The sequence below is a fragment of the Podarcis gaigeae genome (genome assembly GCF_964106915.1).
Source record: "Podarcis gaigeae genome assembly, chromosome: W".
NCBI lineage: Eukaryota > Metazoa > Chordata > Lepidosauria > Squamata > Lacertidae > Podarcis > Podarcis gaigeae.
In genome coordinates, this window is record NC_139695.1 from 11805555 (window position 1) to 11818192 (window position 12638).

General features: G+C 43.2%; 1 long non-coding RNA gene across 1 annotated transcript; it reads right to left on the reverse strand.

The window, feature by feature from the left end:
* Positions 1 to 9206: 9206 nt before the first annotated feature.
* Positions 9207 to 12005, reverse strand: LOC310836017. The gene is made up of 2 exons (XR_014559836.1): positions 11875 to 12005; positions 9207 to 11368 (listed from the first exon to the last, which is right to left on the reverse strand). It is a non-coding gene; the product is annotated as an uncharacterized lncRNA (long non-coding RNA).
* Positions 12006 to 12638: the final 633 nt, after the last annotated feature.

Genomic DNA, 12638 nt, shown 5'->3' on the forward strand with positions numbered 1-12638 from the left:
AAAAGATTATTTGATACAACCATTGATGGAGGTCAGTAACGAAATTATGGAGGGAAAGAAGGCGCCGGAATCGTGGAAGGAAGCTTTCATCACATTGATACCAAAATCGGAAATTGAGAAGACACAACTCAAGAACTATCGCCGCATCTCCCTTTTAAATGTGGATTATAAAATATTCGCAGATATTTTGGCAAGCAGACTTAAAAGAGTTTTAAATGAAGTAATTCATAAAGACCAGGCAGGCTTTCTCCCAGGTAGACATATGTTTGCCAACACAAGGAACATCATTGACATTCTGGAACTTTTGCAAACAAACATAAACACAAAAGCAGTGTTAATTTTTATAGATGCGGAGAAGGCCTTTGATAATATCTCTTGGAAATTTATGAAGGGAAATTTAAAAGAAATGGGAGTGGGACGGGGTTTTGAGAATGGGATTGATGCAATATACTCAGAACAGAAGGCAAAACTGATAGTTAACAATGTGGTTACAGAAGAGTTTAAAATTGAAAAAGGTACACGACAAGGCTGCCCGATTTCCCCTCTGTTATTTATTTCGGTTCTGGAGGTGCTCTTGAATAGGATTAGAGGGGACCGGTTGGTGCAAGGAATTCAGGTCGGAGCGAAACAATATAAACTTAAAGCCTTTGCAGATGACCTAGTCTTGACCTTGCAGGAGCCAGAATCTAGTACAAAAAGAGTATTACAACTGATTCAAGACTTTGGTCGGGTGGCGGGATTCAAACTAAATAAACAGAAAACTAAGGTGTTGGGAAAAAATTTGACAGATACAGAGTCAGAACGGTTTCAGAGAGAAACAGAACTAACTGTGGTTAAAAAAGTAAAGTACCTAGGGGTAAACATAACAGCAAAAAATCTGAGTCTATTTAAGGATAATTATGAAAAATGTTGGTCTGAAATTAAGAGAGACTTGGACAGTTGGACAAAATTGAAGCTTTCTTTGTTAGGCCGAATTGCTGCTATTAAGATGAATGTATTGCCAAAGATGTTGTTTTTGTTTCAAACATTGCAAATTGTGGACAAGACGGAGTGTTTCCGGAAGTGGCAGAGAGATATTTCTAAATTTGTCTGGCAGGGCAAAAAGCCCAGAATTAAGTTTAAGATATTAACTGATGCGAAAGAAAGAGGGGGCTTCGCCCTGCCAGACTTAAAACTGTACTATGAAGCCGCAGCTTTCTGCTGGCTAAAAGACTGGCTACTTCTTGAAGACACTGATGTGTTGGACTTGGAAGGTTTTAACAATGCTTTTGGCTGGCATGCATATTTATGGTATGACAAAGTCAAGATCAATAAGGCCTTTAAGAACCATCTTGTCAGGAAAGCAGTATTTAATGTCTGGACAAAATACAAAGACTTATTGGAAAACAAAACTCCGAGGTGGCTGTCCCCTCTGGAAGCCAAGGCCCGAAAAAGACCCAATATGGAGGCCAAATGGCCAAAATATTGGGAAATATTAGAAAAAGACGGTGACAATTGGAAATTGCAGAGTTTGGAGAAAATGGAGGGTAAAGTGCGAGACTGGTTACATTACGCCCAGATTAAAGAAGTTTTTAAAAATGACAAAAAACTAGGGTTCCAGGTGGAGAAATCGAAGTTGGAGACAGAATTGCTAGAACCAAAGACTAAGGTACTATCAAGAATGTATAACTTGCTGTTAAAATGGAACACACAAGACAAAATGGTTAAATCTGCTATGATAAAGTGGGCACAGGATATTGGGCATAACATTATGTTTGAGGACTGGGAAAGGTTGTGGACCACTGGGCTGAACTTCACTGCATGTAATGCTTTGAAGGAAAATGTAATGAAAATGATATACAGATGGTACATGACCCCAGTTAAACTTGCCAAAATATACCATTCGTCTGATAATAAATGTTGGAAATGTAAAGAAAATGAAGGAACATTCTTTCACCTCTGGTGGACTTGCCCTAAAGTGAAGGCCTTCTGGGAAATGATATATAATGAGTTGAAAAAGGTATTTAAGTATACCTTCACTAAGAAACCAGAGGCCTTCCTCCTGGGTATTGTCGGCCAGAAGCTGTCAAAGAAGGACCGAACATTTTTTATGTATGCAACAACAGCAGCAAGGATACTCATTGCCAAGAATTGGAAGACTCAAGATCTACCCACACTGGAAGAATGGCAGATGCAGCTGATAGACTATATGCAACTGGCAGAGATGACCGGCAGAATCCGAGACCTGGGAGAAGAAAGGATTGAAGAAGATTGGAAGAAATTTAAAATTTACTTACAAAAATATTGTAATTTGATTGAATGTTAAGAAGGATGCTTGATCATAAATAATTGGCCACCACTAAACTAGATCGGAATTAGATGATAAGTGAGCTTAAAAGACAAACCCTTTGGGAGAACTATTAGATTATATTTAAACGAGTGGATATAAGATTGTAAACAAGATGATAATTTGCTTGAAAAACCTTTTAATAATGTAAGTGGGAGCAGGAGACGTGAGGAAGTCCAAACAAGTTATGAAATTTTGTGTGTGATATAAGCAATGTTGTTTGTTACTTATGCTTTTCTCTTATAAAAATCTTAATAAATATTTATATATATAAAAAAACCAGAATGTCTGAATGTGCAGGGGTCAGGACACCCATGGAGACCAGCTACGTGAAAGACAGTCAGCAAGTAGAACTCGCAGTGTTCGAAAATGCTGAGCTCTTTCAGTCAGCTCTGGGTAATCTGTTGTATCTATCCCAGTGGAGCAGACCTGACATAGTGTTTGCTACCAATCTGCTCAGCTGGGAAGCTGCAAACCCTAGCATACAAGCCTGGAATGGTCTCAAACGTATGCTGTGTTACCTGCAAGATACCAAAGATTTTTCCCTCAAGCTGTCAGCCAAGGGCGATGTCAAGTTGACGTTCTGGGTAGACAGCGATTGGGCGAATCTGACGGACAGGAAGATCGGAAGTCTGTATCCGGCCTAGTGGTGAAGTTTGGGGACTCTGTGTGCTGATCCCGGGGAGGGGGTTACCGTGAGGCGTGGTCAGAGTCCGGTCCTGGGCAGAGGGTCTGAAGACTGTCCACCAAGGGGGAAGCGGGGTCCAAAGCAAGAAGCCGGGCGTGGTCGGGAACTCCGGAAAAACAGGTCTGGGTGCTGGCAGAAACAGGTTTCCAACGTCATTGCTGACTGGCCTTTATCTCCTCTGGGGCCTAGGGCGGTCCACAGGTGACCCGCCTCTCCTGGCCTTAAGGCGAGCACTCCTCCTGAGAGAACTTAGTTCCCTCCGCCTCTCTGCCCTGAGCCTCTGCAGCTCAGGAGAGGCTGGAGGGTTACTGGACCCAGAGGCAGCTTCACCTTCTCCTGACAGAGCTGGGAGACGAGCACCTGCAGGCAATGGGTCCTCAATCATCCCCGGAGCCAGAGTGGATTCATCTGGTGTCTGCTCCTGAGGATCTGGCACAGGTGCAGGCCCTTCAGATTCAAGCCCCTGCCCCGGCTCAGCCTGCCCTGGAGGCGGGGACTCCTGTGCAGTCTGGGATTCCTCCGGTTCAGCCTCTGAATCAGATTCCCAGGCCATCACACTTTGGTTGAGTGGAAGTCCCAGAAGCAAAGTCTCATAGCGCTCTCCTCTACTGAGGCTGAGTTCAGTGCACTGTCTGAGATTTGTAGGGAATTGGAGTTCTATGTGTGCTTGGTTCAAGAGATCTGCAGAGAGGGTTGTTTGCCCGTCACTGTTTGGGAAGACAACCAACCCTGTCTGAAGTTGGCAGAGTCTGGGCAGTTTAAGGCCAGGACCAAACACCTAGACATTCGGTTCCAGAATGGGTGCCAGAGTCTTCGGTCAGGATTAGTACAACTGAAATACTGTCCCAGTGCAAAGAACCTCGCTGATGGTTTCACGAAACCGTTGACCTTCCAGCGTCATGGGGAGTTCTGTGAAGGTCTGTTTTTGGGGTAAGTGGTTATGCTTACATTCCCCCAGATACAGGGCAAGAGGGGGTGTGAGGTTTGGTGGTTATAGGGTTAACCTCTATGTGTCCTGCATCTGGGGAGGAGCTTCCCACATCCGGGAGCTGAGTTCTTTGTCTGTGTGATACTTTCACTTCTGACTGGAGAAGAGTCAGAGATGCACGCTATGGCGCCGGTCTCTGAAGGAATTGTTTGTTTTTTCTGTCCAATGTAAATAAAAGCTGTTGAGTTAGCAAGAAACAGTGTATGGACTTTTCTCTTCACTCACACATCAAGCACACGCTGCCGCTCTGCTGCTGACCCTGGGAATTCTGGCACAGGGGAAACATGCCAGACCCGGGCAGTTATTCAACAGTAGCTTTCTACATTAATCCTGCACTTGAACCCAAACTGATTCAAAAGGATGAGAAAGGTAGAATCTTAATAATACAAACTAAAATTCAGGGAGAGAAAGTGATACTGGTTGGCATTTATGCACCCAATGATAAAAAAGCAATTTTTTTTTATAAAAAAATTAGAAACAGAATTACTTGAATTTGCACACCAAAAAATGATCTTAATGGGAGACTTAAATGGAGTTCCTTCGTTAGAGAAAGATAGAGCTGCAACGAAAAAAGAGACAAAAGAAGGTAAGCTACAAAAAACTTTTTTTGACATGGCTCAAAATTTAAATTTGATAGATATATGGAGTACAAAACATCAGTTTGAGAAAGAGTTCACTTATTACAGTCACGTACATGACAGCAGTTCGAGAATAGACTCTTTATGGATTTCCAAAGAATTGGAGACAAGAGTCAAAAAAATTGAAATTAATCCCAGAACCTTTTCAGATCATAATTCCTTGATTATGGAATTACAAAAGGAAAGCCAAATTTCTTTTAGATGGAGATTAAATGATGATTTACTAGATGATCAAATTTTTTTGGAGAAAACAAAAAAGGCCCTGACTGATTATTTTGAAATAAACAGTCAAGGACAGACAAAATTACAAACGGTCTGGGACGCAAGTAAGGCAGTTATAAGAGGACTCTTTATACAACAAAATTCATATAAAAGGAAATTAAGAGAGAAAAAGTAAAAAGAGATATTAGCAGAAATTACAGAAAAGGAGAAGCAGCTGTCAAAAAAAGCAAACAAAGAGGCAGTGAAACAGGCAATTAAAACCTTACAAACTCAATACTCAATGACAGTTAATGAGGAAATTAGTTGGAAAATAAAAAGAGTGAAACAAAAATATTTTGAGCAAGCAAACAAACCAAGGAAAATTGCTAGCTTGGCAGTTAAAAAAAAGAATGAAGGAACTCCATAAATAAAATTAATCTAAATGAAAAGATCACAGATAAGTCGAAAGAAATAAGGGTAGGATTCATAAAATATTTTTTAGATTTATATAGGAAAGGGAAAGAAAATCTCTCTAAAATGGAAGAATATATTAGAAGTAGTGTTGGGTGTAGTGAAGGGTTAACCTTCTGTGCCTCGAGCCTGAGAGGAGGCACATACAAGGGAAGTACGCCAGGATGTGACGAAAGCAGCTTGGAATGCTGTGAGCTGAGTGGAAAGCCAAAGCAGTTTGTTGCGTCGCTGCACTGAGAGAGAAGGACGCAGAGAAAATGGAGCTACACTCTGATGGCTGTTATGGATTGTAAATACGCTATTTTGTTTCCCCAAAAAGAGATATTAGGATAGAAGAAACGTCTGGACTTTTTTTACTGCCCTTTCGACACACAGACGCTGTGTAATTCTGCTAATTGCTTTACGACCGCTCCAAAGCCACACTGCGTAAACAGAAGCTGCAGAGGCTCGCAGGGGAAGCGTGGCTGGGCGCCAAACAATAAAGCAATAAATCTATCGGAAGAGGTTATGGGTCAACGCGAAGAGTGTGAGAAAGGGCTTTGGAATATATCACATATAGGAGATGAACAAAGGATGATTCTTAACACCCAGATAACAGGTCAATAACTCTTAGAGGCAATAAAAAGCTCTACGAATGGCAAGTCACCACGTCCGGATGGACTCATGGCAAAATATTATAAAAAATTGAATGAACAATTAATTAACCCTCTGAAAGAGTTCATGAATGAAATATTGAACACAGGCGAAATTCCAGAAACATGGAAAGAGGCTTATATTACAGTAATCCCAAAACAAGATACAGATTTGCTGCAAATTAAAAATTATAGGCCTATCTCTCTTCTAAACAATGATTACAAATTGTTTGCAAATATATTAGCTAACAATATACTGAATGAGTATATACATCAAGATCAGGCAGGATTCCTCCCAGGTAGACAAATGAAGGAAAATATAAGGAACATTTTGAATATAATAGAGTACCTGAAGGTTAAAAATGAAAAGAAAGCTGCAATGATGTTCATTGACGCTGAAAAAGCTTTTGACAATGTTTTTTGGAAATTCATGACAAAGTTATTAGAGGAAATTAAATGTGGGCCTAATTTTTTAAAAGGAATATCAGCAATTTACTCAGAGCAAAAAGCAAAATTAATAATAAATCAGGCAATAACGGATGAATGCAAGATCCAAAAAGGAACTAGACAAGGCTGTCCATTATCACCATTGCTGTTCATTCTTGTATTAGAAGTGCTTGCCAAAAACATAAGAGTAGACAAAGAGATTAAAGGTAAAGGTACCCCTGCCCGTACAGGCCAGTCTTGCCAGACTCTAGGGTTGTGCGCTCATCTCACTCTATAGGCCGGGAGCCAGCGCTGTCCGCAGACACTTCCGGGTCACGTGGCCAGCGTGACAAGTTGCATCTGGCGAGCCAGCGCAGCACACGGAATGCCGTTTACCTTCCCGCTGGTAAGCGGTCCCTATTTATCTACTTGCACCCGGGGGTGCTTTCGAACTGCTAGGTTGGCAGGCGCTGGGACAGAACGACGGGAGCGCACCCCGCCGCGGGGATTCGAACCGCCGACCATGCGATCGGCAAATCCTAGGCGCTGAGGTTTTACCCACAGCGCCACCCGCCTCCAAAGAGACAAAGAGATTACAGGTGTTAAAACAGGGGAAAGTGAGTTTAAACTAAAAGCTTATGCTGATGACTTAGTGATAACAGTGGAAGACCCAAAAAATTCACTCCCTAAAGTAATAGAAAAGATTCAAGAATTTGGGGAAGTGGCTGGATTTAAGTTAAACAGGAATAAAACTAAACTATTAGTTAAAAATCTAAAAGAAGAGGGGGGGAAAGAATTAGTGCAAAGTACCGAGATAGAAGTCCATAAAAAGGTTAAGTATCTAGGGATTTGGTTAACATCAAGGAATATAAACTTATTCAAAAACAACTATGAAAAAATCTGGCTTGAGGTTAAAAGAAATTTAGATATATGGAGCAGAATGAATCTCTCATTGTTAGGGAAAATAGCAGTGATAAAAATGAATGTGCTACCAAAAATGTTATTTCTATTCCAGTCAATTCCAATAATTCTAAAAGATGAATGCTTCAAAAAATGGCAGAAGGAGATCTCTAAATTTATGGGGGGGGGGGGGAGCCAAGAATAAAATATAAGATAATGACAGATGTAAGGGACTGAGGCGGGTTTGCCCTCCCAGATCTTAAATTATATTATGAAGCTGCTTCTCTTGTATGGATCAGAGATTGAATGAAGTTAGAGAAACAGGAAGCATTGTAATTGGAAGGACACAATAATAGATTTGGTTGGCACGCATATTTATGGTATGGGAAAGCGAAGATACACAGAGGCTTTTACAATCATATAATTAGGAAATCATTAATGAGAGTATGGGAGAGATATAAAGATTTATTGGAACAAAAGACCCCTTGGTGGCTCTCACCACATGAAGCTTTGCTGCTCAAACCACTTGGAAAGAAAGGGAAGTGGCTCACATTTACTGATTTGTTATGGATCAAGATCGGAAATGGAAATTAAGAGATTATGAAGAAATAAAGGACCATTTTCAGAGTTGGTTACATTACCGACAATTATATGAAACATATAAAGAAGACAATAAGAAAGGGTTTAGCTATACGACATCCAGATTTCAAAAAGAAGTGGTAGAAAGGAAAGTAAAATTGCTGAAAGTATCCTGTTAGAATGGGAGATGAAAGATGAAGAGGTGAAAGCAGTAAGGATTAAATGGGCACAAGATGTAGGTCATAACATCATGATTGAAGATTGGGAAAGGTTATGGAAAATTGACTTAAAATTTACAGATTGTTATTTACTGAAATAAAATTACATGAAAATGATGTATAGATGGTATATACCACCAGTACAGTTAGGGAAAATGTATAAAACTGGCTCAAATTTGTGTTGGAAATGTAAGGAAAAAGAAGGGACGTTTTACCATATGTGGTGGGATTGCAGTAAAATCAAAATGTTTTGGGAAATGATATACAATGAGCTAAAGAAAATGTTCCATTTAACATTTGTGAAAAAGCCTGAAGCTTTCTTATTAGGGATAGTGGGAAACGACCAGCCAAAGAAACTAAAAAATATATTTATGTATGCCACAACGGCGGCAAGGATGGAAGAATGAGGAAATCCCGATGAAAGAAATGTGGCAAGAAAAACTGATGGATTATGCGGAATTGGCAAAACTGACACACAAACTACGTGATAAGGATAACTGTGATTTCAAAGACAAATGGGAACCTTTTATGAAATATTTGAAGAAGCAACAAAATGAACTGGACTTTTTGGAGGTTTTGAATAAACATTCACAAACTGTTTATTGTAATATATACATAGACAACTTGAGGATCTTTACAATTTTATAACATGCAGATAGAAATATGTGTTGAGAAACCAGAGAAATGCACATTCTTGCTAGTTAGTATGAGAAGTCGTTAATACTACAGAGGTGTATTACTGAAAGGCAGATACTCAGATCATAGAAATATAATTGGCTGTGTGGTATTGTTTCTGCTTCTCTCCTGGATAGGAAGAAGTATATAGTACTTCATGTAGCTCTCACTCTCCCTTTGACTAGCGATGGATGCAGACATGCTTCTGCTAGCTCGAGTTTTAGGCACATGCATGAAGCGGGTTATACTGTAACTATACCATATTTTGCCTGCATGGTTTTTACTGCTACTGTTGCTGTGAACCTATGCATGATTATAAAGTACTGGTAAGTAAATCTTACTTTACAACTTGCTGCCTGTTTTTTTGTTTAAGTGGGGGAAGAAGGGGGAAGCCAGCTTACTTTGTTAGCTGGACTTGCTCAAAACAAAGTTTTATAGACTAATTCCTATGCTTTATTTTGTTTCAGCCCACAAACATGGGTGTGTGAAGGGATAAATTGCAATTAATATATCCTCTGCTACCTATTAAAACCCAGCCCACACAAATATCAGTGGCTTCAAGAAAGGAGACTGACATCAGGAGGAACTTTCTGACATTTAAGAGCTTTTCAACAGTGGAATGATCTCCCTCGGTATGCTGTGGACTTACCCTTCACTGGAGGTTTTAAAGCAGAGGTTAGATGGCCATCTGTCGTGTATGATCTAGTTGAGATCTTTGCATTGCAGGGGTTTGGATTAGGTGACCCTCTGGGTCCCTTCCAACTCTACAATTCTGTGGTTCTGTTCTATATTTGTACCCTGCAGTTTCTCCTGACAGGGACTCAAGGCACCTTATCCCTTACCTGGAAGGGGCACAAATCACCCTGAGCAAGGAATTGTGGGTAGGTGGGTGGAGAGGGATTACTGAGGCATAGCCTCCATGACCAGGCATAGGCAAGGCCTCCCTTCCATAGGGTTTCTGCCAATCTCTCCCCTCTTGGTTTTCCTTGTAAGTGTGGGGGAACTTTAGGCTCTCCAGACATTGCTGAACTACAGCTCCCCTCAGGCCCAGCAAGCATGGCCAAAGGCCAGGGATGATGACAGGAGTTGTAATTCAGTCTCATTTGGAGTGGCAAACAATCCCCACACCTGCGCTGGGACTAAGGCTTCCTGGCAGGCAAAACAACACTTTATTCATCTGATGCATTTTACCTTTTAGTTATAAAATATTTGCAGATCCTTTTGGAGAAAACTGATAGAATAAAGCACTGTACTGTTCATGTTAGCTGACTTTGCTAAAAAGGAAAGACCTCACCTCTTGGCCATCCTGTAGTTCAGATGTAGGGAGCCTTTGGCCTTCCTGTTGTGGCTGAACCACAACTCCCATATTCCCTGGGTGTTGGCCACGCTTGCTGAGGAAGATGGAAGTAGTGGTTCAGCAATGCCAGAAGAAGCCAAAATGTTTCCTCACTCACCTGGCTCCAAGAGAACACAGGACGATGAGTGTGAGTGAGCAGTCAGGCAGTGAAAAAGGCTCAGGGGCCTGTTTCTTGGAAGTTGCAAATACGAGTGTCCACTTTCTCCTGCCAGGAAACCTGCCAAGCAAAACTGGGTGGAGGCTAGTTTCTTCTGGAAGAGATGTTGCCTTGGCAGACTATCAAGGTCAATTACTGACCAATGAACCGAGAGGGATGATGAACCAAACACACACATACTCCACTAGTGAAAAACATGTAGTGGGTGGGACGAGACCTCCACCCAACCAGGGCTCTTGCTTGACTTATCCACCCACCCTTTGTGGGGTCCTTAATGCAGTCATCCCAGCTAGAGGGCACCAGGTTGGGGGTGGCAGCTTTAAAATGTTGGCCTGGAAAGAGTTCAAAGTGGCCTAGATTGGGAGCTGGATGCTGGACGGCTGGGAATCACCAACCACTCTCTCCCAGGGTGACAGATGGGACAGCTTCCAGGCACTTTTGCTCCACTGGGTGCTGCTGCAGCTCAGCCAGTAGTGGCCTAAAACCCAGCCACAGAAATACACATATATATATACACACACGCCAGCCCTGATTCGTTAGGTGGGCAGACAGCAGGGAATCTCTTCTCCTGTACTGAAGCTCCTAGAACCCACTCTGCCCATAGGTTGGGACTGGCATCTTTAAATAACCCCTGCCAGGCTGCCAGAGAAGATGTGGTGTTTGCCTGTTCCCCAAAATGTGCGGGTAGCTTTTCAGGAACTGCAAGCACCATTCTGCCCTCAGCCCAGAGATGTGCCTCCATCTTGGCCTTTGAGCAGCCACAGCCAACAGCTGAGAGTTGAGGGGGGGGGGAATTGCAGCCATGCTCTATGAGCAGAGGATGGTGATGGTTACGCAAAGAGCAAGGAGGTAGTGCATATCCCGGGCTGGCCTACACAGCACTCCAAAAGAATCATTGATCCCACCCCACCCCTGGCAACCCAGTGTGCAAGGTTGAGGGGGAAGAAGCGGGCACATGATGGGAGTGACACTGTCCCCATGTGGGGCTATCCACTGTGGAAAAGACGGATGCGCTGGACGATGTCCTTGCGGCACAGCGGGCAGGTGCTCAGGGCCTCGGAGCAGGTCTGGCAGCAGCAGGCATGGCCGCAAGTCAGGAATACCACCTGGGCCTGGGGGAAAGAGAAGAAGAAGAGGAAGAGGCAAATGCTAGGACCACAGCTCTTACCAACAGCAGGGCCTCCTCGCCACCTGCCCCTTGCACACATGTTGTCAGAGATCAGGGTTTTATTCCAAAGCATTTTGATCCTGCGCTTCATCCTCACCACCATACCTGCACAAAAAAGCCTGCCAGAGCATCTGACAAACAAAACAGTTTCTTCTCTCAGGTTTGACATCTAAGACATAACACACAAGGAAAAAGGGATGGGAAGGAGGAGGAAAAAAGCAAGTTCAGGCACAAGATAAGAACATCAGCAGAGGATCCCTGTTGAATCAGGCCTTGAGAAACTTCACAGATTAGGATTGATGGGTTTTAGGAAGGCCTTCTATAGCTGTGGCATAGAGATGGAGTAGCATTCCATCGTTTCATGCTAATTCCCTGATGCCTCTGAGGATCACTGACTCTGCCTGGCATGCAGGTTAAGCTTTCAAAGCTCCTGGGTGGCAGTCAACCTACCTCTCGCTCCTTGCAGATCACACACTCACAGCGGTGGTCTTCTGGTGCTTGGGCAGAAGGAGCCATGGCAGTGGGGGCCTCTCTGCTGGTCCCCGGAGCAGCAAGCTCTGCCTCTTCTGCAGGCTTCAGCAACTCTGCAAGCAATTGGAAGGAGCTGGTCACTGAGAATTGGGAAGGACTCCACTCTCTGCTGTTCGCACCTTGGTCCTATAACTGCATTGCTGTGGTTTCTAGCACTCATTTGGCCCAAGGAGAGTTAAGCTGAGCACCTGGAGGTCTCTCCCACAGCACCCCCCTTGCCTGTCACTGGTGTGGGGCCAAGAGGGGTTTCATTCTGGGGGAGTCCTCATGGTGACCAGCTGGACGCTGTGGTGTGCAAACTGCAAGTGGGATCCTCAAGAACAGCCTTCACCCACCTGAAATCCTCCAGATGCTTTGGACCACAACTCTCATCAACCCTAGCCAAAGACGTGGGGATAAACAAAGCCGGCCACAAAGAGTCTTTGGAAATGCAGCTTAATCCCCTACCCTGACAAATCATGATGAAATACCCTGCTCTCCTAAAACCAAGGGAAAACCTTATCCCGGGAACAAAGGTGCCCTTTCCTCAAAGGCCAGGTGCAAGCCTTCAGCTAAAGCAGGGCTGGGGAACTTTTGGGCCGCACGATGCCGCTGAACTACAACTCCCAGCAGCCCCAGCAAGCACAGTCAGTGGCAGAGGAGTGATAGGAGTTGTAGTGCAGCAACATCTGGAGAGCCACAAG